Source organism: Anser brachyrhynchus (genome assembly GCF_964034855.1).
Source record: "Anser brachyrhynchus genome assembly, chromosome: 3".
Classification (NCBI taxonomy): Eukaryota; Metazoa; Chordata; class Aves; order Anseriformes; family Anatidae; genus Anser; species Anser brachyrhynchus.
Window position 1 is genome coordinate 27,068,849 of NC_137696.1, and position 26,402 is coordinate 27,095,250.

General features: G+C 38.9%; 1 long non-coding RNA gene across 1 annotated transcript; it reads right to left on the reverse strand.

The window, feature by feature from the left end:
- Positions 1-2,701: 2,701 nt before the first annotated feature.
- LOC308191667 lies at positions 2,702-10,530 on the reverse strand. The gene is made up of 3 exons (XR_013948193.1): positions 9,411-10,530; positions 4,731-7,444; positions 2,702-3,518 (listed from the first exon to the last, which is right to left on the reverse strand). It is a non-coding gene; the product is annotated as an uncharacterized lncRNA (long non-coding RNA).
- Between the last annotated feature and the right edge of the window lie 15,872 nt (positions 10,531-26,402).

Genomic DNA, 26,402 nt, shown 5'->3' on the forward strand with positions numbered 1-26,402 from the left:
ATGTTTCTTTCTTATAAATTAAATGAAGAATTCAATCCAATTCCTTGACAAATTAACTGCTACCACTGAGACCTCAACATGCCATGTGCACTGAAATATTACCTGGACTTTCAGTGACTGATACAGATACTGATTTCTTTTCCAAGTATGTTAGGAAGGACTCAACACGCTTAAGTTAGAACTGCCAGACACACCTGCCAGTGCACGACTGAATACTACACACTCAAAATACAATTCCCACAAAAGAACTGAGGATCATCTGAAAAACTAATGTAGGCAAACATGGTACTTTTCCATCCCAGATATTAAAATAAAAAAGTTTGATTTCAGGAAACATAATGCAACCTTTTCACATGCATAGGCCTTGGGTGAATGTGAACAAAATGACGTGTTGTTTGGGATAGACAACGCTGATACTATAAATATCTGAGGTCACGAGTAATGAAACCAAGATCTTCCAAGAAAGCTCATTTGCTGATCTCTGCATATCAACAAATTTCCTTCTGTTGTCTACTGTTCTTTAAAATTAAAAGGACGCTGTTCTGATTACAATGTGCTTAGATAAGGCTCAATTTGTAAGCTGTGTTACACCTATAAGGGTATCATCCTGTAAGGGCAATCATCAAGTGTCACACTGCAGTGGCCTTCACCTCTGGATGAGCTGTAAGCTAAGATTTGGATTGTGGCTTTGAAACTGCGCAAAGGCTTCACATGGGGTTTGAATTCCATCATGCTCAGCTCTCAGGGGCTCTTTTCCTGTGAGATCAAATACCTTGCTAGCCTAGTCCTCATGTTATTTCCATCACTAGAGGCTGCATGTGATCTGCAAGCTCCTCCTAGCTTTCAATTCCACACAGGATTCATAGAGAAGGAGTAGATCTTGATCTAGAAATGCTTACCTCAGCCCTTTTCTTCTCCCAAAAGAATGGGGAGAAAAGAATGCTAGATGCTATGCTGAGACTTAAGCATGTCTCTGATCCTAGTGTATAACGTTTCCCAGTAGTTCTTGGGATCTCCCACAGACTTTTACAGGGTGTTTTCAAAATTCAAGCATAAGCTGTGAATGAAAAAAACGTTTCTGGATTTCCTAGATGCTTAGAGAATGGGAAAAAAAGCTCTACTGTAAATCTTTGATGACCAGTTCTTTTCCCTCCTGAGGTTTTGCAATGTTTCACTAAAGTGGTGTAATACAAAAAAACAACAACAAAAACACCCATAAAACAAACAAGCAAAACCCAACTTTACCAAAACAAACCTACAAAAACTCTTCTAAAGGATTTAAAAATTGTAAAGGGCAGAGACACCTGCATCTACTCAGAGAGCCCCAGTTCAGTTAGAGACATAGATTCTGTGTTGTGGAAACTCAACCCAAGTAGTGAACGATATGAAAAAAAGTCTCATTTCATTTTTTTTTTTTGGCTTCTGCAGTCTTATCAGAGTGCTCTGCCCAGCAGAACTGAGCCCTGTGAAAAATGTATATCCCCAAGTTCAAATGAGCAGCGTAAAACAATATCTAAAAGAAGTTAATTCCATTGCTTGTTTCTTAAATAGTTTTCAGTGCAAGAGATGGTTTTATAATCATGTGTCTATGATCAGAGACTTTTGGATAGACACCAAATCAAAACATCAGCAAAGAGAATGGGGTGATGTGGAAAACTGATTTATTCACTCATAGTCAATAAAGTAAGCATGCAGTAGCTGGATTGTAAATAGCACCGTGGAGAAGATTTATAAGTCTTAACATTGGGAGACAGGTTTATCCCAGTTAAAAGCACATTTTAACTGGAAGAACTCTTCACTGTGTTTATAAAATGAGGCCTTGGGTGCAAGATGAAACCTTAGGCCTGTGTGAATTCAAAATGGGCAAAATATGTCATCTGCAAGCATGTTTTTCATCTCAAAGTATGTAGCTAAAATAGATCTGAAAATGTAAAAAATAAAAATAAAAAGTTCTAAGTAAAATAAAACTAGGCCTCAGCAGGCATATGTACTATGCTTAAAACTTCCCTTTGCTCCAGATTGCTGTGTTTATAAATCAAAATTATACGTCCAGTGGGGAAAAGGGAAGTAAAACTGTTTCCAAATGAAAAAAGGACAAGTGATTCATTTCTGTTAAAATCATAATTGAAAATACAGAACGTAAAAATGCTTTTAGTTTACTCTTGTTTTTATTTGTAACATTTGCTTTGTTACAGACAATATGATCAAGGCTCTGAAAAGGTCCATTTACTGCTATAAATCTTTCAATTATTTGAAAAATAATATACATTGCAGGCTTTCTTTACCCTATAATGTAGAGCTTCATCTTTAAAAGGGATAAATACACTTCCTTTGATTTTCTGATAGAACAGTCCACTCCTGTATTCCACTTATTAAACAGCAAAATAAATATATCTTTATTGACTGTAGTGCATAAACAGCTCTGAAGAAACCCTAGTGAAATCTAATGAGGTATTTCCCTTTGCCACGTGACAAGGTTCAAATATGTGCATATGTGCAGTACAGAAAATAAAATTGACTCTGACAATCAGATACCCCAGTGAGCTTCTATCTTTGCAACAAATGTGCTCTAAATTCCAATGTGCTTTGACAATAACCGTTTATTTCAATGCATCCTCCCTAGAGGCTAATACTTAGGGGCCAAATCCTTGTCTCATGAAAATAAGAGGGAGTTTTGCTCTAGGTATTAGTGTTGGAAAGATTTGATCCTAACTATGTTTAAAGCAATCATATGAATGCAAAATGAAAGGAAATGAATCTGTTTAGCTCTTGAAGTTCCAAGGACATGGAAAAAGCATAAAAGTCTGGTATTTTTTATTTTGAAGCTCTCCATGCTGACAGAATATCAATTGCCCTTTACTACTTAGCAAGGTGCTTCTTTAAGGCCTTCAGGAGCGTATTAGGGGTGCAAACAATTGTCTCTCTTTCAGTGCAGTGAGTCAGATCTAACTCCCTACGTATGGCATGCCCTTCTGACAGCAAAATACTATTCACAGGAGCTCATTTGGGTTAGAGACTCTCACAGGTTTTGACTGGACATAGAATGGAGATATCTGTACTCACAAATGTGTTGGAAACATAACTTGTTGCACCAAGAGGTGGATCAGGATCCTTTATGGGTGAGAAAATTTGAAAGCATAATGGGAGTGGACACCCCTGGGCAGAAGAAAGACACAGGCCTGTAGGAGGGGTGCCAGGGTGTGTGTGAAATGAATCCTTTTGAAATTCAGTCACTTACGCTACACAGGTCATTGATGATTTATGCTACCAAAGAGAGAATAATTACACAAGCATAGGTTAATTTTAATTTTAATTTTAATTTTAATTTTTATTTTTATTTTTTTAACAGAAGTAGAAAATAAATATAGTACCAGATGTTACTTATACTCATGTAAGAATTTATGGTAGATATCACTGGTCTTCTAAGATGGGTTGGAGGCTGTCTATATCAGTAGGTTTCGGTTGTGGGGTGAAGATGAAGACTGTGCAACCAGATTAATGCCATACAATCAGTCAACCTATAATTGTGGGAAGCCATGTTAGTAAAGGGAAAAAAAATCTCTGAGATGCACTCAGCTTCCAACAGGTTTCCATTTCAGGATTAGTCCCTCACTTCTTCGATGTAACTCCCATGACTGATCTCAGCTCAGAACCACAGGACTTTCACAGTCAGCAAATTTAGGACATTCACAGTCAGCTCAGAGAATAAACAAAACATGAAGTAATTGTGAGGAAACTGTGATCTCCCTTCAGGCAATTCCACAAATTAAATAGAAACAGAAAAAAGTGCTCATTGTATATTGGTCACATAATCCTGAAGATGAGACAGTTTCAAGCAAGAGAACTCTGGATGCCTGAAAACATGAAATATAGAGAAAAATTGGTTCTTGCCTTTTTAAATACAGAAAAAGGGCTTGAGCAGCACTTGAAATTCAATGGTTTGCTTTTGTTTTCTATTTCATGACATTCATCAAATCAGGAATCTTGCTAGTGCCTTCAAACAGCACCTTCAGTCAAGGCCTTATCTATTTTTGTTTCTATTCTGGTTGTTCCTCAAAAAGACTGGTGGCAAGGCGTGACTCTGAAAAAGGTTTGTATTGCTCCTCCAGCTGTGCATTTTATTATCTACATTTTAGAACAGGCAAGGAGAAGACCTTGTGTGGCATGGCTCCAATATGCTTTTTATAAATAGACATCTCAGAAGCTGTAAAGCTGGATGAAGGCCGCTGCTGTAATTTCTGCAACAGTATTTTCTCACCCAGAAGAATACTGCTCACAGCACTGTTGCTCTCTCACGTTTACCTCCAACTAGCTGTGTAATTAGAACGTGTCTGACAACACTTCCTCTTTCCTAGAACTGCTCTAATTAAGAGTCGTTTCCTCATTATAAAACCAGGAATATGACTGGTAAAACTTTCATCAGGTTGCTACCACCTACCATGGGTACATGGGCTCATTTACTGGGAGCTGAGGACTGCGTCGCTTCCTTGTTGGTGTATGTAAGATGCTAAAAAATTTTGTGGATGAAGTGTGGTTACTCAGACTGACTTTTATTGTGTGATTCACAGAGAAAATATTAATGAATGTGCTGTGGATCAGGATGCACTCAGCAGATGTGGCATTAGAGATACTTTTTCAGGGAGAGAAACACACAAATAAAAATACTTCATTTTTTGACATACTCAAAGCACAGATGAGGAACTGAGTGTTAAACAGATTGCGTGACTTACCCAGGGTCATACAGGAAGACTTTGTCAGTGCTGGAAACTGAATGCAGTTTCCAGCTCCCAGCTAACCTCTTATTTGATCATCTTCTGTCACTGTAGAAGGATTACTGAGAATGTAGCCATTCCTCAAATAATTGCTGGGAATCCTGAAAAGTGATTCTATGTACACATAAATACATTACGAAAGTGTCTGTTTTTCAAAGATGTGTCATAAAAATTGCATCCTAATCTGAATTGCCTTTCCTTTGTGTTCAAGTGGCTTGTGTTATAAAGGTAATAACACTACACAACAAAACCCACAGGTGGAAATTCATACACTCTGGAATACTGCCTTCAGTATGTTCAGATAGCCCTCTGAAGATAATAATTCCTGCCCTCACAAATTTGTGGTTTGTTGTTTACTTATGTGTAGCAAAAAAAAAAAAAAAAAAAAAAAAAACAACAACCCATACCCACAAATATCTCATTATTTCTCATCTTCTTGCTTAGTAAACAAACCACTCAAAAAGTGACAGCTTGTGGCACTTCTCATCGGCTTCATAGGTGAAGCAGTTAATGTAGACACCTACCACAGCCAGCACTTATGTTACATGTTACTTTTCGTTTCTATTTTGGTGTTGCCACTATTATTTTTGCTTTGCTTTAACATCATTAGTTATGGTTCTCAAAGGTGAATCCATTCCAAATGTACTCTGTGTGGCTATGTTTAACATTTGCCAGTGGTTTCAATAGATTTGAAGTAGATTCAAGTATCATAAAACCAGAATGGATCAGCAGAACATCTAGTCTGGCTTTCTGTGCAGCCCAGACTATAGAATTTCACTTACTAAGTCAGTGATAACTAAAATTTTCGAAGTAACTAAATGTGTGTGTGGGAGGGTAAACCAAACAAAGCCCTGCAGAGGTAGCCCTCTAGTCACCTATCCTACCTTATCAAGTTGCCTCTTGTTTTGCCTTTTAGTTTTATAGTTGCTTTTGCAATGAAAGAGTAATTAATAAACAATGCACCAAGACAGGAGAATATCAGTCGAAAAAGGGTCACAAGCAGTAGGGCTGTGATATATGATACTCCTGAAAAAAGGCAAAACGATTTGGGGAAAAAATGGTATGATGAATTACAGGAAATAGTAAATTACAGAAAAGTGTATTCTTTGCTACTTTTTCATAAATCCCTTGAAACTATTGTCATGAGATGATGATTAGAAATTTCAGTAACACAGTGGTAGAAACAGTCTGACTCAAGAGACTGTACTTTTGGTTTGGTCTGCAAAACTTCCGTCTTTATATATGTGGAAAGTGCAAGAAAGTGTATACACATGAATTAACAGTAATCCCTGCAAACAATGGATAATTTCATACATTGTCATTTATCTTCAGATATATTATTTGTAAATTACAAGCCAGATCCATGGAACTGCCTTCATTTAGAGATCAAATCTGGCCTCCTATTTTTATTATAATCCACAATTATAGATGGCTGAATAAAATTGTGTAAATAATTTACTCTCTTATCATTTCTCTTCAATCTGTGAATGTTTCCTTGAACACAGTGTTATTATATAAGTGCTCTTAGTATCTAGGTCATATAAGTATGGTTACGAAGACTTTGACAATGCTGTCAATACAGACTCTCCTAATTCATTATGTTTGCAACTCCTGTCTTGCCCGCTTACCAATTAAACAAAGGTTTACATTTCAGAATTCTCTTACTTGATCTTCTATGCGGAAATGGACTTAAGTAGGTAAATCCTTAATGTGCATCGGTACTGAAGTCTTACATGCAAGTTTGTTCAACTTTATTCATTTACTTGGCATGAAATGCATTTGCTTCCTTCACAAGGAAGCTCCGAACAGAAAGATGCCCTCTGGGTGGGAGTAGATTCCTCATTTTCCATCTGTTTAATTTTATCCATCAGGAATTTATACAATGTCCACTGAGACTGACAGAAAGACGGCTATTGACTAAATGGGCTTTCTGTCATGCTCCGGGAAAATGAGGAAGGCATATTGATTTTTCGGTTTGCTGTTAAGGCACATTTTGTAATTCTGTGGTTTTGGCTGACACTATGGGCTTGGCAGGGGCTTAAACCTGCAAAATTCAAGTCTAAAATTTGCCACTTCCCTAACTCACTGCTGTTCGTGGCTCATACCAGGAGTGTTGTGGTACAGGGACATGGCAGCTGTCAGTCACCTGAGGCAGATTTTCAGCTCATGCCATGGCTCCGCTGCATGTCTTCCTTACAGCTCCAACCCAGCTACATTTCATCCAAGCTGATGGATGTAATTTTGACACATTCTCCTTTTGTAAGGGAAGAGATTGCTGGTGTTTCTCACAGAAAGCTTCCAACAAGCTCACAGTTTCTCCCAAAATATTTCCCTTCATCAACTCTGGGGTTCAATGACTGAGCACACAACAATGTTCACATTACCATTTACAAACCTAAGAGCCAGTGCTGGGATCCTGGAAGATATCAGTGGGAATTAAGCCCTGAACTGCCCTTCAGTTATGCTTAGATATGACCACACAGATTTCACTGCTACAGCAAACTCACCTCAGTTCCACGTACGTCAGTAGCAGGCAACAAAGATGTATATTCAGCACTTCTTTCAAGTTTATTCTTAACCTTAATTATATGAGTGTGCTGATTGCAGCCTCTGGCATAACTCAGGACTCTTGTATCACACCTGGGGTTTTAGTTGCACTGTTGAGCTGGAGCCTAATTTCAAAGCCAGGCAAGCAAAGAAATTAGACGTATGGTTTTCACAAATGCTTCAGCTTACTCTCTTAACAATGAGGCTACTTGCATACATGTCTAAAAAAGCATTCAGGTGGGTTGCTACAGGCATCCAAATTTGGAGATGTTGGCCTAAATGACTTGGATAAGGAGAAGTGTTTTTTATGTGAGGTGTTAAATAAAACCCTTGAGTTTCAATAAATAAATACTGCTATTAAGGAAGTGGTGACAATGTGCAATCTACAAAAACGGGAAGCCTAGGAGGTGCTGTGGTAATAATGCAGTTACTTGAAGCACATTTAAAATACAAATATCTCTGTGGTTTTTTATTTGCTTCCACTCTTTGAGTCATTCTGAGAAACTTCACAAAGCTGTGCACATTCCCATTATGGCTGAAGCATGAAGCACTACTCACTGCATAAAAAAAGCTGTTCTCCAGAAAGCTACACCATGGGCTGGGAAGAAGTATTTTCCAGGCATTGGAAAATGCAGTTTTGAAGCAAAGTGTAATGAAGAACTCTGTTTCATGTGCATAAAAGAAGAAGAAGAAGAAAGGCAAATATTCTTTGCACAAAGAGACAATAAAAAAAATAGGGAAGTAACTACTCTCAAGCCTGAAGCATTTTTGTCATAACATGTGCTGCTGAAGTCACCAAAATGTTGTGGTGATGGTGTGGCTTTGTCCTAGCTGGGGAGAGGTTCTTTAGATAGTAGTACTTTGAGTATTTATTACAAAATCATGAACATTGCCAAATCCCTCATAGGGTTTACCTGAACCAAAATTGATGAATCAGCAGTTCAAAAAATTTTTGCATCCTCTTATTTTAAAATTAAGGAATGGAATAGATTATATTAGTTTCCAGAAGCTACTTAGTATATGGCAGCACTTTAATAGTGTTCATTTTTCCCTAGGAGATTCAAAGACAAGAGAAAAACAGGTCCAAGTATCTTCAAAATAAATAAATAAATAAATAAATAAATAATAATAAAAAAACCCACCAAACCGTGGTTAGATTTATATTGCTGCAATAAAGGTGATTTTTTGTTTTCTTGTTTGTTTGTTCTGGATGCACAGTGAAAGAGTCATCCACTGATCAGCGCTGCTAGATTATAGATACAGCTCTGCAGCTATTATATGTACAAAATTAGATGCCAAAGGATTCCTCATGCCTTAGTTTACTCATTCAAAGAACAAAGGTAAATACCTATAGATCTATCCAAGGATCTTGAACAAAATATTTAACACAAGTTGAGGTGTTTGTGATCACTATTAAAATACAGGTGTATTTATTTATTTATTTATTTTTTATTTTGTGGTTTACTGAGGTCCACAGGGATCTCCAAATTTAGTCAGGGTTTGCATTAGAGGTCTGCCCATGCCTGTTCCTGCTCCTGTCAGTTATTCATGCTTTTTCTAGCTTTCCCTATGGAAATGCTAAACATTTCCAACCGAGTTTGACTCTTCTCTCACTTTTCTCTGAGCCATCCATCTTCCAGCAAGCTTCATGCTGATAGATCCCTGAGGTCGTGCATAACCCTAGAAAGAGTCCAAGACTGCTGTGTAGATAGAGGAATATGTCTGGGGAAGGCAGGATGGTGTTATCACAGGATGAGGGCCTCACAGGTCATTTAAAAGACCAACTTGGAGGGGGGGGGCACTTTAGTCTAAAAGGAAATGTACTCACTTGTAGATGCAGACAAATATCCAAATCTGCAGAAAGAGTTCAATTCCCTCAAACCTTATTGGTATCAGTGCTAAGTACCACACAGTATTCCAGAAAAAAACCATGAAACTTCTTAAAATACCAAACCCTGAGCCTCATTTTAAATGCTTGCTGGGCCAGGCCCAAAAGCTGAAATTAAGACCTGACCCTATCACACACATGACCCATTCCTCTGACTACTCATAGAGGAATGGGCTTGAGGTACTGAGCATGTCAACACTTACCTAGGCTTGGAGGGCAGGGTGCTTTCTCATAATCAGAGGGAAGTGTTGGAATGCATTGTTGCTATGTTTTTTAAGACCTTTTGAAACCGTGGCCCTAAGGAAATGAGGAAATACAGGGGATGAGGTTACATTGTTGTTATTTCACTTTTTTTTTTTTTGAACAGAGGGTTATATGGCTGTATTCATATATATTAGCTTTCTAAATCTTAAGAAACACAGGGCCTATGGTGAAGGTTCTATGCTTTATTCATTAAATTCATGTTTTTCTATTTAAACTCCCCTGCCTATCTAGCATGCATTCCTTGTTTGCTCTCTTCTCTTACATACTCCTCAGAATATTCTTGTCTAAAAACATGTGTGTGCAAACTTTCCATTTCATAAATAAAAGATTTGCTTTTTTGGGGTAATAAATCAGTGTTTCCGGCTTTCCTTAATTTTAGACTTGATGCTGACAGCTACTCTCTGACCAGGTTTCCCAACACCCTCACACAATAAGCAGTCGTTGAACAGCCTTAAAAACAGGTGGTGTCAGTCCCTTCAGACATGCAAGGAACTATCCTGTTTTCCAGACTAGTATTTTCCACACATGAATGTGTTTCCAGGTGCTTCAGGTAAGAGAAGTAAGAGAGGCAATGTTCATGTTTCCCCTGAGACTGAGAGCCTCATCCTGCACCCACATACATGATTGTCAATTCTGTTGACTTCAGTGAAATCATTCCTGATTTATGTCAATTTCGGGAAGATCAGAGAAAGACTTATTAGGGTTATTGCTCCCTAAATTCCAACACAAGAATGTTTATGATATTGTCACCACAAGAAACAATCTGTTTGCCATAAAAACACCGCATCACATACATACATACATAGTGTATTTTTTTCATGCAGATGTTAAAAGTTCCAATACTGATTCTAAAATATGTCTCCATATACATATACATATAAATGTGTGTGTGTGTGTTTTGACAGTATATAACACAGAAAAGACAGAATTATCTCACTAATTTTAATATGCAAATTTGGTGGACTTTCTCTTCAATGGATGATGTCTCTTTTTACATTTGGTTGACCCCCTTATGACATTTCATCAAATGTGATCATTTTATCTTCAAGTAGCTTCAGGAAAAAACAAAACAAAACAAAACATAACAAAACAAAACAAAAAAAGGAAATGTCAACTAAAATGCCTCAGATCTTTCTTCTGAGGGCAGGCCTGGCAGGTGTTAGAGATGATCCCTTGTCTGCTTTCACATGTACGGACTCTTGTGGCGAGGAGCCTTGCCCCCTTATATATGTATCTTTTTCTCTCATTCTCCCTATTGTCTTACCCTCCTGACAGCTCTATGTGCTCTGATTTGATTCCTTTTCTTCTCTTCTCCAGTTGCGAGGGTTGTCTGCATTACTAGCAAATTGAAGTGTTCTGAGATCGCACCATACACCCTAGCAGAAACATAATTCTTCAAAAATCATCCTTTTATGCTCCCATTTTCGTGGATGAGTAAGAGAGAGTGCAAACTTCTAACTGCCATCACAATGTTTCCTCAAAAATCCTTAAGCAACTGCTTTTCTAAAATACAGTACATAGGAAAAGAAATAGTTAGCAAGCTTTTCTGGATTTCAAATAATTGCACAGTACTGCACATCCTGTTCAAATTGCTACAATAGGACAAATCACATGAGAAAATCAATGCTTCTGCCTAACAAAATTTCCTCTGTAATACATGGGAAATTTCGCAACTTCCAGAGGAATCACTTCTCCACTCTGTCATCACCCCTTGCATCTCTGCTAAATAAACTCCTTAACTCATCATTTTGAACTGTAAGAAGAGGATGGCTGAGATGCACTAGCGCACAGCGCTCTGCCAGGCACCCTTTACTCTGTGTCACAATGGCCTCTAGTGGATTTGCCGCAACTGACAGACAGCTCTATCATCCCCTGGTGGCTGCTAGCTCCCCAGGGTACATGGCATGGCTGCAGGGCCCAGTGTAACCCCCTGGGACCAGGGACTACTGCACCTGCAGGGCCTGGGCTTGGGCTTGGGCCTGGGTCAGGGCCTGAGCCTGGGCCTGGTCACAGTGCCATACACTCCCCCTTGAGTTACTGTCCCTGCTAGCTACTCACTAGCATATTTTCCCTTAGTTCACAGAGCACCACAGAAACTAGCAATATATTTCCCTTATGGTTTCCTTTGGAGAAAAGGAAGAAAACCAAGCAGTCCTGTGCACCTGCTGTATCTAATGTGTTTCAGTGGGGGTACAACAGGAAGAAAACTAAGACTGCTCCCAGATGGATATAGCATTAGCCTCTTGCTTTATCAGTAGAGGACGATTGGTTTCTTCATTAGAAAAAAAAATATAAAAAAAAAATCTAACAGGCTTCTTTGCCTATGACTTCACACTGGTTTGAATTCATATAGTGAAAATTTGTTAGTATAGTTTCTGTTTGTAAGAATAATGAGTATAAATTGAAGAGATGAGGAAAAACTCAAAGCAGAAAGTGTTGTGCATGTACAGCAAATGACTTCTGCAATACTGCCTTTTAAAGGTCCGCTGTTACATTTGGGTAATTTATGCTCCCTGCTTTCTAAAACATATTGCCTTATCACTGAAGATTTTATGCTGCTATTTGTCTGTTGATGGCATAGCAATGAAAGCACTGCCACACACAGTTGTCCTACCTTGAATTTTTAACTATTAATCATATTCATCAAGGTCCAACTTGTTCAGCTACTGCAGTGAGCAAGCTCTTTCTCCCATCTAAGCGCAGTATAATGGTTGCACACCAGCAACCACTCTTGTGCCACAGTGGTGGTGATGGGAAAGGTGAAGTGATTCCATTGCCTCTATTCCTTGGCAGTGTCACCGGTTTGCAAAAGCTGTTTTTCATTCCCTTTGAACACGCTTAGGAGACATAGGAACTTATATGTCATAGAATCATAGAATGGCTCGAGTTGGAAGGGACCTTTAAGATCATCTAACTCCACCCCTCCTGCCAAAGACAAGGATGCCACCCACTAGATCAGGTTGGCCAAGGCCCCATCCAGCCTTGCCTTGAACACCTCCAGGGATGGGGCATCCACAACTTCTCCTGGCAACATGTTCCAGTGCCTCACTACCCTTACAGTGAAGAATTTTCTCCTAATGTCTAGTCTAAATCTATCCTCTTTTAGTTTAAGACCATTCCCCCTTGTCCCATCATTATCTACCCGAGTAAAGAGCCCTTCTCCATTTTTGTAAGACCCCTTTAAGTATTGGAAGGTTGCAATGAGATCACCCCAGAGCCTTCTCTTCTCCAGGCTGAACATCCCAGCTCCCTCAGCCTTTCCTAAAAGGAGAGGTGCTCCAGCCCTCTAATCATCCTTGTAGCCTTCTTCTGGACTTGCTCTAACAGGCCCACATCCTTCTTGTACTGGGGGCCAATATATGCACTTGTAGGTTAAGCTAGGCACCAGATGTAGGAAATCGTGTCGCTAACAACAGGTACAATGACAATGAGCACTTTCATAGACCTAGGTCTACAGGGTACCTGCTCTAGCATCTTTGTTCCTTAGTTCCAGGCATCCTGGGAATCCCCTAGGAGGCAGTGGACTCTGCAGACAAGGCTGTCATGCAGCACAACTCCCTCAGATACTGCAGACCCCTTGAAAATGAGAGAAGTTTTACTGCTTTTAACAGTTACCTTTCCATGCCTGGCTGTTTTGCTATGCCAACAAGTTCTATGCCCTGTTTTACTATGGAAAGCGAAAACTAGAGCCTTAATTTTCTGTGCAAGTGCCTCTGCAGCAATAAGATAGAAGAGGAGAAACAGAAAACACACAATACAAAGGCAGGCTTGTGTCTTTGCTGAATATTTTCATTGTTTTCCCTGAGGAGCCAGTGGGTTTTTACACACAGCACTAGCACATTTCATTTTGACAACAAGTCAGACTTTCCAAGTCACTACACCTTTCACAACACACTGCAAACTGTCAGTGTGGTAACTTCCTTAAGTTTAATGAAGTTACCTTATGAAATCTCTTGACAGAACTGGCCAAAAACAAAAACAACCAACCACCCCTCCTGTCTCCACCCCCTTCTCCCCCCCCCCCCCCCCCCAAAAAAAAAGGCATACAAAGAAAAAATGCTACTCAAAAATAAGAGGAGTCCCGATGAAATGTGATACATGCAATCTGGAAAACCTCTGAGGAGAGAAGGAAGAGTTGTGTGCTGACAAATGGTGCAAACTTCTGGCTAAGATTAGATTTCTGCAGGCCGGATTTAGATAACTGGCCCAGTTTTTCCAATGGACTGAATGCTTGCCGGCTCCCAGTATTGGCCCTGCAAGCCACAGGCAGATCATTAAGCTTGCAAAATCCAGGCAGTAATTTTGAATTTAAATAAAGCTCCAGGGTTGATATCTTCTAAAAGATCCAAAGGACTATTGCCATTCAATGTCTAAATCTGTGAAAGGTCTTATTCCATAGCCCACCCTGGTAAAGTGTTCCTAATTGCCTATTTTAAAAAAATCTAAGTCAGTCTTTTTTTTTTTTTTTTTTTTTTGGTGGCCATATGATGATCCTAGAGAGGTAGCTTACCTTCACTGTACAGCTGAAGAAATTCCAGGATAATAGTCACCAAAAATTAAGACATGTCTGTTGTCTGTTAGTGACTAAAAGCAGAGACACCCACTTAGACCAGATTAAAAAAACCCAACACATATATAATTTAAGGATTAGCAGGCTAGCAGAGTTGGAAGAATTTCAAGCTCTTTACTGGGCTCAGGAGGAAATCTCTTTTAATATTCCATTTCATTCAGAAGTAGTCAAGGATTAGTGGTTTCAGAGGAGCAGGTCAATACTGATGCACGAAAGCTCTGGGGAAAGTCAGTGCTGTTTGTCCCAGGTGCTGTGGGAAAGGAATAGGTATCGCATCTTTATTCACACTATTTGAAGCAAAAAAGAGCATGTAACAGGAGAGGGTTCTTTTTGTAAGCTTTTTTTTTTTTTTTTTTTTTAAGCTGGATCACTGTTATTGTAAAGCTGTCTGTACTGAGAAAATCTGCTGCCTGCTATTCAGTGTTTTCTGGATGTTTTCTCCATTATGCTCTATTTCAGTTCTCCCTCTCCTTCCCTCCCTCCCCCCCCCCCCCCCCTTAACTCTTGTACAGAGAATTCTTACACAAGAGATCATCTGGGGAAATCCTCATTTTTATCATCATAGGACTGATCCTGTGTCAGACCTCCTGTGGCCTTCAACACAAGCAGGTCCAAGGCCCTGCTCATTAAAAGCTAGTTGAAAAATTTCAGTAAGAAGGAACTTTAAAACAAAAAAACTAACTCTTAGTACTTGAGGTTGCTACTAAGTGAAATAAGATTTTGGGACTGGGTGGGGGTCGGAGCTTGTTTCGTTTTGTTTTCAGCAATTGAAACAGCAGGTTTTGGTATGCTGTCTTTTCTGTTCTTTGATTTGGGAATGATTTTATTGAAATACAAAAAGTCAGTATTTTTTTCAGAGGAAAAAAAAATCAATTTCCTGAACAGCTCTATAAATGATTGCAGATCCTGATCTGGGCTAGGGAAAAGCCCTTTGGACTAGTCAGGCAAAGGCAGAGAACTGAGCCACGTTCCTGATAAAGTCCACTCAGATTTCGACAGATGATTTTTGCACTTGCAAATCAAGCAGGTCATACATCTGCTCTTCCAATTTTTTTTTGTACCTTCAAGTGAAACCAAGTATACGAAGTTTCCTTTAAAAATATTGTTCTTATTCCTAACTTCTCTTACTGTAATTGCCACTAGGAGGAAAAAGAAGAGGTTAACAGATTAGCACATATCAGAAATTGTCTTTAAGAAGTTATCACTAGAGCCCCAACACTGTGCTGTTGAAGCCAGGAGGAGGACTGCAAAGTTGAATTCCGCTGTGCTCAAAAGGCAGAGACTCTGTTAAATCTGGGGGAAAAGGAAGGGGAAGGACATGGAAGAAATTCTTTACGTTTTTGAATAAGATACAGGCATTGCTTTTCAAGTCTGTATAAGTCTGTATTGCTTCAATGTGTGTGTTCATTTCATATTAAAACAAACAAACAGAAAAAAACAGCAACAACAAACAGAACTTAGAATGGAAAATAGGGCTTTCATATCTGCAAGTGTCTGATGGTAGGTGTGGTCTTCAGCAGTTGCTAATTATGGAATTTTAAGTCCATTCTCTATTTCTAGGCACATTTCCCTTTTGTTCCTTTTCTACACTGTGCTGACAATAACATAGGCACTGAAAATTCCTAGGGGGTAAGGTGAAGTCCCCTGGCAAGCAGTTAACAAGCTGGCTTCAGTGACACTGTTTCTGTCAGCTACCCTGATTTTTCTATTAGTAAAGGCAGCCTCAATTTTGCTGTTTAAACAGCAAAGAAAAAGCTGTCCTTTGTGCCAGCTGTTTAGTATTTGAACAATTAGATTCTATTTATCTCCTTTAATAAACTTTATCAGAATAGATGTGATGATCAGTGAATCCTGCTAAAATATTGTCTCATTTGCTAAGAGCTTACTTTAAGTACTCTTTAATGATATGGCTAAACTCCCATGCTAACTATATTTAAAACGACTTTGCTTTCCTGTTTTTGTTAATCAATATGCTTGCCTTATCATGTTTGCTCACATGGGAAGTACCTCATTCTATAACTCATCCCTTTGGTTTTACGTAGATGATCACTGATTTTGAAGCCAATGTCAAAGCCTGACAGAAATGTGACATGATCAATCTGTAACTCAACATGGCATGTAATCTTGAGTGTAGTTGCTGCTGTGGTGGTAGTACTGAAAACAAGACATAGAAAACAGAAAACAGCTGCCCAAGAGGACTACCTGTAAAGGCATATGAACTTCTATATCGTGCTACAGAGCCCGCAGATACTGCTGTGTCTGGAACCATGTCAAGAGTTGTGCTAGGTAGACACTGGGACAAAATCTGACAGTTAAAATACATTTTCTCTAGACTAGGCCCAGGCACCTTGATATTCCTTGAGTTCACTTGTACTTTCCATTTTGCTTCACTAATCCTTCTATTACTTTCCTCTTTCATTATCTGAATGAATCCAGTTCATGACACTGAAGTCTGACCAGAGGGGTTAATTCAAGAGAACATGAGACTATGTGTGGCTGCTTTCACTCGTGTGCAAAAGTCTCTGTCCATAAATTTAAAACCTCTCAAGAAAGCACGTGCAGACACACACGCACTCACACACACTTATGATTTTTCACACCTTGTATAAGAGAATCTCAAGCACTTTACAAATCTTTAAGGGTGCATTGCGCTCCCATAAGATGACTAATGACTGAGAACACATTTGCAGGACCTCAATTTGGCCTACATCACACATCACGTTTCTGTGTCTGCTGTAGGAATTGCCCAGTGAGATTCAAGTAGAAGTTCATTTAGCCCAGTAGTCCATGTAATTGCCAGAAGATGATATGTTGGCATCATCTATAAAGTATAAAGAAATGCAAAGCAGCATCATTATTTATTCATTCTAGCATTCTATTATTATTTTTTAAATTCTCATTTGTGTTTCTTGCATCAGTTTTCTCCCTTAAACTGAGCAGTTCCACACTTTTGAGCCCTTTGATGCTCTTTTCAGCATATTTGGAAGCCTGTCCTGCGTTGAAGAATGTCTGCATATTCAGCATTAAATTTATCTTTACTCTGATGTGAAGAAAAATCACATGAAAGATATTTGGTTTTGGTATTTAAAGTCAGTGTTTATAGGGCATGCTGCAGAATTCTCTAACATCCCCTATGAACTAAGGATGTGCAGCATTAGTAGCTGGATATCATACAAACTAACACTCCTTCAAAATAAACTTGTTAAACATCTCACTGATGACTTTTGAAAACCTGAACCTAAAAGATTGCCTATACAGCTACACAGGAAATCTGTACCAGAACCTGAAATGGAATGCCAGTATCTCCTATTCCACGGCTTAGTGTTTCTCCAAAGCATTTGTAGCTCTGAAAGCCCAGAGACAAACTCCGACTGAACTCTTTCCCACATGGCAGTACTTGACCATGAAGCTAATCTTTTCAGGAGAAAAGGAAGATGGAAAATGATGGTCCAATGTATCTGAGCCTAAAGCAGGACTTGCTTTTTTTTTTTTTTCATTAATATTTTCTCTCTCCATTAAAAGCATAAATGGAAGCCTAGCTCGGTCTTTAAATATGTCCAGGATAGTTCCATTTCATCAGAGTTAGTGGAAAAATTCTCAAAAAGAGCATGGCGCTGAAGTGACATATTTATGAGGTGAAAAATTCAGTGGAGAGACTATCACAGGGATTTCTGTTTATTAGGTAAGTGTTCTCAAGCTCTCATGACACCTGACATTCAGGTCCCACTCTAGGGAAACACCCCAATTCAGAATTGTGCCCTCCTGACTATTACAAGAAATCAGTTTACCAAGTTCTACATTCAAGATAAGCCTTTTTTAATGTCCTTCTTGGACTCGAAATCCCAAGAGAGTTCAGCAGGTGTTTGTTTCATACATGTCAGGAACTTCTTTATATTAAATCCAGAGGGAAAGATCATAATATAGCCAAAATCAAGACATTGTATCAAATAGGCTTGCTGGGAAAATGCCAATGTTCTAAGAAAGATTTTAGTGATGTAACCCAGAATTACGTGCTAATAAGTAAACATAAAACAAATTGGATTGGATTTAATATGTTTGGCAGCACAAGGGCTTTGAATATCACAGATAGACTCCCTGTCATGTTTTGATTTACTAGAATAAATGAGGACATTTGTTATTTAAAGTAGTTTTAAGGAGCAGTTTTGTAGCACAGTAAAATTTAGATGTGGTTTCTATGTGCAGCTTCTACAGCAATGTCTTCTCATGCCTGCACATGTGTGGCCACTATTGACTTTCAGTGAAAGTACCATCTGTGTACTTGTGAGGCACCATTTGGATTATGCACATCATATTACCATAGTTAGGGCCATGTGCTACAAGGTTCTAGGCATCAGGAGAATTGAGGCCATTCAGCATCTTGCAAGAGAGAGTGCTAAAAATGGAAAGGTACTATTTTTTTTCCAAATGGCAGGTAGTAAATCTGTGTTGGAGAAAAAGCCCTACTCCCCTTGTATTCAGACCACTCCAAAATCACCCATACCATCCTTAGATATGCTACATACAATATGCAAGCATGTTTGCATGCTTAACACTTGAATGCAAAGAAGGCTACAACAAACATTTATAGGCACTGCAGTGTAGAAGTGTAAACAAATTCTAACCCCACAACCTACTTTAATGACCCTTGTCATGTCAGTTGACATTTCTTGCTCTATTTCATTTTACAGTACTGCAAATCTTTTTCATGTCACTCACATTAGTGCAAATGTTATTTACTGTAGCAGTTTGTTTTCATGAGAGAAGCATCATCATTCCCATACATTTGTAACTCTACTTTCTAACTTGCCTCTGCTTGCAGAAACAAAAATATAAACTGTCCTTTTACTTTTACTACCAGGAAGCCCGACTGTACTATGCTACTCACAGATGAAGAGAAAAGTTAAAGAGCTAGCTGAAGATCTTGTTAAAAGAGATGGAGCACAAGTAAATATTTTCTAGGGGAAAAAGTCCCTGGGAAACAAAGATTTCAAAGGAGTTTAGTCAGTCATAAAGAAAGCGCTCCTTTCTGATGCAAGATGATATTTTCAGCAGAAGTACGTTACGAGGGTTGGTGAAGAGATTTTATATCTATATTACTTAGCAGTATTTGATTTTATGTAAACAGGTGCTAAATACATATCGTATACTGTTTACTACATATTTTTGGATAAAACTGACGAATAAATCTCTTGAGTCTGATTCTGATCTCCTATCAGGTTCACACTGGTATCAACAGAGCTATTGATCTTTTTTGCCACTGTGGGAAATAACAGAAACGCAGTCACATAGCTGTGGCCAGAGGTCTGGAAAAAAAATGATAAGTTTCAGACAGAAGCTAAAGTCATTCTATTGCCTGTATTTCAATTATCTTGGCTTTCACAGCTGTATTTGGAGTCCTCTTGTTTTCCATTACTCTTAATGGCCTGCAGTCTGGTAGTAAGGGAAACCCTATGTAGTCCACTGGCCTGATGTTAGATCTACCTGGGCATCCCTGATGTAGTGCAGCAGAGCAGTGCAGATGGTGAAGTTATAGGAAAATATGAGTATTTTACAAAGGAGTGTCTGTATGCGTGCACATGGAGCTACTAGAGCTCTACTTCCCTGAGACATAGGACATTCTTGGGTCTAGCTTGCAACCTTGTATTTCAACAGTTTCTCTGATATTGTTCAGACCACGTCAAAGGTGTGAACACATATTGTGGATTCCTTATTCATATATCACGTCCCTCTTGCCCTGGCACATCCATGTGATCCAGTACCATAAACTAGTCCATCATTTTTAAGTGACAAAACACTAGTAGCTCTATCTGCATGCGTACAGACACTCCTTTGTAACATACTCATATTTTCATATAACTTCACCATAAGACTTAGTTATGTTCACTTCCAGCAGGAACAGAAATTTGCATATTGCAGCTTACTGAAATAATTTTAGACTCTTCTTCTCTGTTAACATATTTTCCCTCTATTTAAGTTCATAAAAATAAATTCCATGGTACATTGGAACATCACTTTTTAATTATTATTATTTTTTTTTAACGAGTGCAATTTCTTATAACTATGTTGCAACTCAGTAAGAAGAAAAGATTCTTTAAGAGGAAGATAAAAGCTACTGCATAAATGATTAATCTGCACAAATGTTTATCATCTGGAATATCATCTGTTTTTCCTTTTTTTTTTTCAAAAAAAATTCAGTGCAAACAGATGTCTAAGGAATCCCCTTTTTTCATAATTTTCAGCAACATGTTATAGATATTCTATGTGCAGTCTATGGAAGGAAAGCAAAATCAACTTTTGGCAGGTTCAGTCTATCAAGTTCATAAACTTTACTGTGTCTGTCTTGTCCAAGATTAGAGACAACCTGCCCCAAGTCAGTTTCCCATTTGCACTTAATTAGAGAGTTCATTTTAGAGGTCAATGAAAAATAGCAGAGTACGTTTTCATAATAACTCTCCTCACAATAAAATTATTTCTCAGGCAGTCATCCAATTTTCTCTGGAACAAGGGCAAGAAAAGTGGGGACACAAAATAGAGTTATTGGATACCTTATCTGGAACTACCCAACATGTTGTCCATTATCCAAGGAACACATAGTACATTCTGGATCTGAGGAAAGAAGCCAAACATTGCATCTTTTCAGACCATTTTCCTAACTGTACAGCTTCATTTTCTTCTAATAACTGGGATAGAGATTTTGAAAATATTTTGAAAGGTGGGAGGCAGTCTGCACACGGAGTTCCTCAGTATCCCCTTACATACATTTTCATGGCTGCAGATAACAAGGTGCCCTATGGGAAATGCCAGAGAGGTGCTTGAGTTCATGAGGAAACAGCAGTGAAGAAGTGTTTCATGCATGTTCACAGCATGAAACACAGCAGTGAAGCGGTGAATAGCAGAAGGGCTGTGTTTTATGCTGTGTTAGGTTGGTGCCATCACTTGTCGGAGGAGGAGTACCTCAAATAATGTCCGTCAGCCACATCATGAGGTTCCTTCAGAGGCACTTGCATCATGGATTTGCTATTATCAAGCAGCTGGGTGAGTGGCCAAGTTAGGATCCATGCCTGCACTTCTCTAAAAATCTAACAGATCCTGGGTTTTGAGCTGATATCAGCTCTAACTTACAAGTTTTCTTGAAGCTTGTCTGAATAAAAGCTATTTTGCAGAGTATCAAATAATTTCTCTGAAGATGTTCCCAGCACTTCTTGGTCAGCCAGATTCCAACAAACATCCAGTGAGTAGCAAAACCAGCAGGGTGCAGGGACTTAACATGAAGGACTTGGAATCTGATGTGGGTTTGGGGTAAGGAATAAGATGTGTTTGTATTTTATTATAACCAGTGATCAACCAGTTACAGGTTCTCATTTGCTAAAGTATCACTTCTTCGAAGGCCAGGTAGATAAGATTTTAATTTCTACAAAGAAACAAGGAACAACCAGGCCGAGAAAAGCCTTTAGACTGCTGGACAACCAAAATTTCTGGCAAAAGTAGGGTATAATTTTCATATGTCCTGCTTTTTGACCTATGTTTTTTTTATTGCTGTTTTTTGGCATTACAGGAGATGTGTTCAACACACATGATGTGTTTGTGTTCTCCTGCGTAGAACAATTTATGCCTTCTCAGACAATCTCCACACTATCCAGATTACTTTTACTAAGTCTGGTGCCTGGCCTCCCACCTCTGAAAATGCATATATAGCAAAAAATACCTGATTTCTTGTTTAAAGTCTCAGGCGCTCAGGATATTTTGGCCTTACGTCCCCAAAGGCATCTATAGTGGGCAAGTTCTGGGAGCTGAAGTTCAAACCAGGGGACAGCTCACTGGATGAGGACAAAGATCACAGCAAAACACATTTTGTTTGAGGTTTTCATTTTAGATGTCTTGTTTTCATTGACTAGAGGAAAGATGCCTTATTTTCCATCTGATGTCCTTGCTTTTGGGTAGTGAGTTTCTCTAAAAGATTGCAGTATGATGTCAATGCTAATGGCCAGCTTAGTAAGGAATAGACAGGTACCCATCTCAATACACTTCAGGAGCTGCTGACCGAAAGCCCAAGTCTTTTGCTTTTTAAACTATTTCTTCTGGAGTGTACCATGAACATGTTCAGCTTGCAGAAAAGAAGACTCCAGGGAGACCTTATAGCAGCCTTCCAGTACCTAAAGGGGAGCCACAAGAGAGCTGGAGAGGGACTCTATCAGGGAGCGTAGTGATAAGACAAGGAGTAATGGCTTTAAACTAAAAGAGGGTAGATTTAAATTATCTATAAGGATAAGGCAGGATATACTCTTCACTCAGAGGGTGGTGAGGCACTGGAACAGGTTTCCCAGAGAAGTTGTGGATGCCCCATCCCTGGAAGTTGGGGGCATCCACAACTTCTCCAACCATCCCCAAGTTGGATGGGGCTTTGAGTAACCTGGTCTAGTGGAAGGTGTCACTGCCCTTAGCAGAGGGATTGGAACTAGATGAACTTTAAGGTCCCCTCCAACCCAGCCCATTCTATGATTCCATGATTCTATATTGCAAATGTATTTTCTTGTAATCTTAGATGTTATTCTTTTCTAAAGAGTTAGTTTTTGTGCCCTAGAAATCATGGATCTTACTTCACTTTGAGCCTCATTATTTATTTCATTACGAAGACCCCAGCTGAAAGTCCCAGTTGCCTAGAAGCATAGAACGTGTAATTTGGACCACTGTCAGTCTCCTGCCTGACAGTATTTTGCTGTAGGACAGAGACACAAATATACTGAAATTCAGCAACTTGCAAAGTCCTTTTAGAGTAATCACTTAGGAACAAAAGCTTCCTAATAAACTGTGGTCAGAGGAACTTATTTGGTGGTTTGTTTTTTTCATTTTTTTTTTCAATCAAGACAGACCGTAACTGTTGTAGGTGCTTTCCTAAATCAGATTTCTTTTCTTTTTTTTTTCTTTTTTCTCTTCTTTTTTTTTTTTTTTTTTTTGGCTCACCATCATCCTTTTGAAGAGAGGAAGAAAGATGCAGACTGGTTCAAATCATCTTGCAACACTGTATCACATTTCAGATCATTTACACTCACAGGCATGTCAAGAAAACAGACATTTCAAATTGATCAATGCAGTAATTGAAACAGCAAGAAGAACTGGGGGTTATTTTGTCAGCAATAGCTTTCTTTATGAGACTGAACAGTGATGCCTTAAAATGGGATGTATCCAGGGAAAGCAAGCTTCCTGAAAATGTTGTAGCCATTACTTTAAAATAATATTATTTAGCCTTCATGGTCTATCCCTTGTGGGTTTTCAATTCCCTAGCACACTTTCTTTCCAACACATCTTTGATCCTGGTCTCAAAAACCTGACATTTTTATTTTGCAGAAACTGGATATACAATGGACTAGTCAAGAATAAGGGCCAGATGCCCTAAATTGGTACTGCTCCATTGCCCTCCATACTGATTTACAGAAGACAAGGATCTGGCTGAAACCCTTCCAAAGCCTTGACTGCTTTGCTTTGCTGTTTCGTGTAAACACTTATTTCATTTTTAGTCCCACTTCCTAAGGAAATGGAGTTTATGCAATCATGTTCTTTGAGTGTGCACGCACACGAGTGCGTGAGTGTATGAGTGAGAATTTGTTCTTTTCCCTCAACCACTTTTGAACCTACAGATAGGCTCAACCAGGCTGGAGAAGGCAGGTTATTTAAATTAAACTACACTCCTGCATTCTGTATGACAGTGATCTTTCTATCCTGTATACTGTATCAAGTGCACCCTCAGTAAGTTTGCTGACAACACCAAGTTAGGCATGAGCGTTGATCTGCTCGAGGGTAGGAAGGCCCTGCAGAGGGATCTGGATAGACTGGACTGATGGGTTGAAGCCAACTGTATGAAGTTCAACAAGGCTAAGCTCTGGTCCTCTTGGAGCTACATGCTTTCCCAGTTGGGTTTCCCCCATCAAAACTTGAGCAGCCAAAGCTCAGATCATCCCAGTTTAACCAGACTGGTGTTTCTAAAGAGCTTAGTCAGTCCTGTTTTGTCTATTTATTTCAGAACCTACCTGTGCTAACCATCTAATCTGGTCAAAACCTTTAATCTTCAACTGACATTAATAAGATTAGCACCACCACTGAAGTTACTCCTTTTCCTTCAGCTGCTGAGCAAAACAAAATCAAGCACAGAATTTCCCATGGCTTTGTAATTCAGTTGCACTCATTTTGTTCTGCTGTTGCCAAGGGTCTCAGACAGAGAGAACAGAGGTCAAAGGGAAAGTTATTGATGCTAATTTACAAACAACCTCATGAAAGTATCCTCATTAGTCCTGTAAAAAAAGCAACATGATAAAATTATACCTGCTTCACAGCTGAATCTTTGTGACAAACGAAGTGACGATTGTGTTTGAGGTGTATAGAGGTAGCAGGCTTCATTGCTTAATGGAGTGGTGTATTGAGCAAGAATGAAAGAGAACTCCAAAGACAATTATGTGTAAAAATGCCTTACCATTTGCCAAAACAAATAAATATCTAAATTTTCTTTTTAGCTAGCAAAACAAGCAAACAAACAAACAAATAAACAAAACCCAACCCAACACAACCCAAAATAAACCAAACAACAAACAAAAACAATAAAAAAATGAACTGTTAATTAAGCTTTGCTTGATAAACATGGGACAGGGAAGTTATGAAAAAAGCCAAAAGTCAAATGGAAATCTAAGATACATTCAAAATAAATATGACTTGGAAATGAACAGTAATCTGATATGCAAATAATGTATTTAAGAGATTCAAAAAGCTGTGGGGAGAAAAGTGATTTTTTTTCCATTGAAAACAGGAAGGGAGGTGATGCTCAACAATCATTTTTGTTTACTTTATGAGATAATTTATGCAAGGAAAAGAAAGCACTGAGAGCATACTTTGCACCCTGATGCGCAGTGGTGCAGAAGGCTCTTTTCCTGTGCGTGAGTTAGGCCCTCTCTGTAAGAAACAGCAGGTAATGACAAATGAAACCAAGTATACTTCACATCCTGAAGTGCTTTGCTGAATTGGGAATCAGCATCTTATGGAAACAACCTCTGGATCACATGTATTTTTTTAACCTATGGACACCATTAAGTTAAGACTGAAGCACAAATTTGTCCACTTCTAGTGACTGCCTGATAAGGAGAAAGATGGACAGCGGCCAGATAGCCAGAATGTGATCATGCACTTCCCCCTCTATTGATTTAAGCAAAATGTGAACAGATCTTTCTCTTGCATAGCAAGGCTTGCCGAATGCTTATGGTGACCTCATCCATGTGTAGTTATTTTGGCAGACAGTAAAAACTTTTTTAAAGGGCCAACAAGAACAGTTTTATGAGGCTGTTTGTGAATTAGTATCATTCTTTTGCCCTTTGCCCTCTGGTCTACTTCTTAGTTTGGTCTCCTTGTCAAGTGTTGGACAAAAGGAGCACAAGTCAGCATAAAACCCTGGGAAGTTCTGTGACTGCCTTTGCTCCTTGCTCCAGCCATAAGTCTTCAGCTGGTTGATTGGTACAGCTTCGTGGGTGGAGCTACGCCTGTTAATAGCAGATGAAGGTGTAGCCCTTCAAAGTGTGATGCTAGTTTATGAACGCTAATTGTCCTCTATCATTTGACAAGAACACAGACACAAAGAAAAAACATGCAATCCACACCACCAAGCCATGTCAGGTAAAACTTGACTGAACGGCTCTTTTCTGTCTGTAGGCCTCCAATACATTTACCTAAGTTTCGTCATTTTCACTGTACAGAAAGGGAAATTGAGGCAAAGGGAGCTGAAATGATTTGTTCACCCTTCACTGTATGAGTGCAGTTCCTATTTCAGAAAGAACAAAAAAGTTTCAAAATAAAACTGAATGTAAACTGCTGAACAGTTTTCCTGTAATAATACAGAAATTAGGAGAAGTGTAGTATGTCATCTGGACATACTTAGGACCGAAGGTATAGCTAACGTGAGTTTTCGCCTCACCTGAGATGGGTGCTGAGAAACCCCATGTCACTTCCTTATTTATTTTGCTCTGGATTTTCTGAGGAACCTTCAGGATCTCCTTGGTCTGGCTCCTCAAACTTCGTTAGAGCTTAAAGGTCTGTGCACCACATTACTTGAGGATGTGAGTTTTCACAACCCTGAACCTCAGCTCCCCATGTGTGTAATGGAGGTAGTTACACTGCTGTACCTCATAGGCATGTCATGAGTTTAAGTATATGAAAATACATTTTGGAGATTAGATTTGAGATGTAAAAAATGAACCTTGAATTGATAAGAAATTTTCAGAAGTGGAAGCACAAGCTGCCACAGGTGGGCAGTGATTGTTGTATATTTAAGGGTCTTTTATTATTATTAGCAAATATCTGAAAGCTTGCTAACAATGAGGGGTTG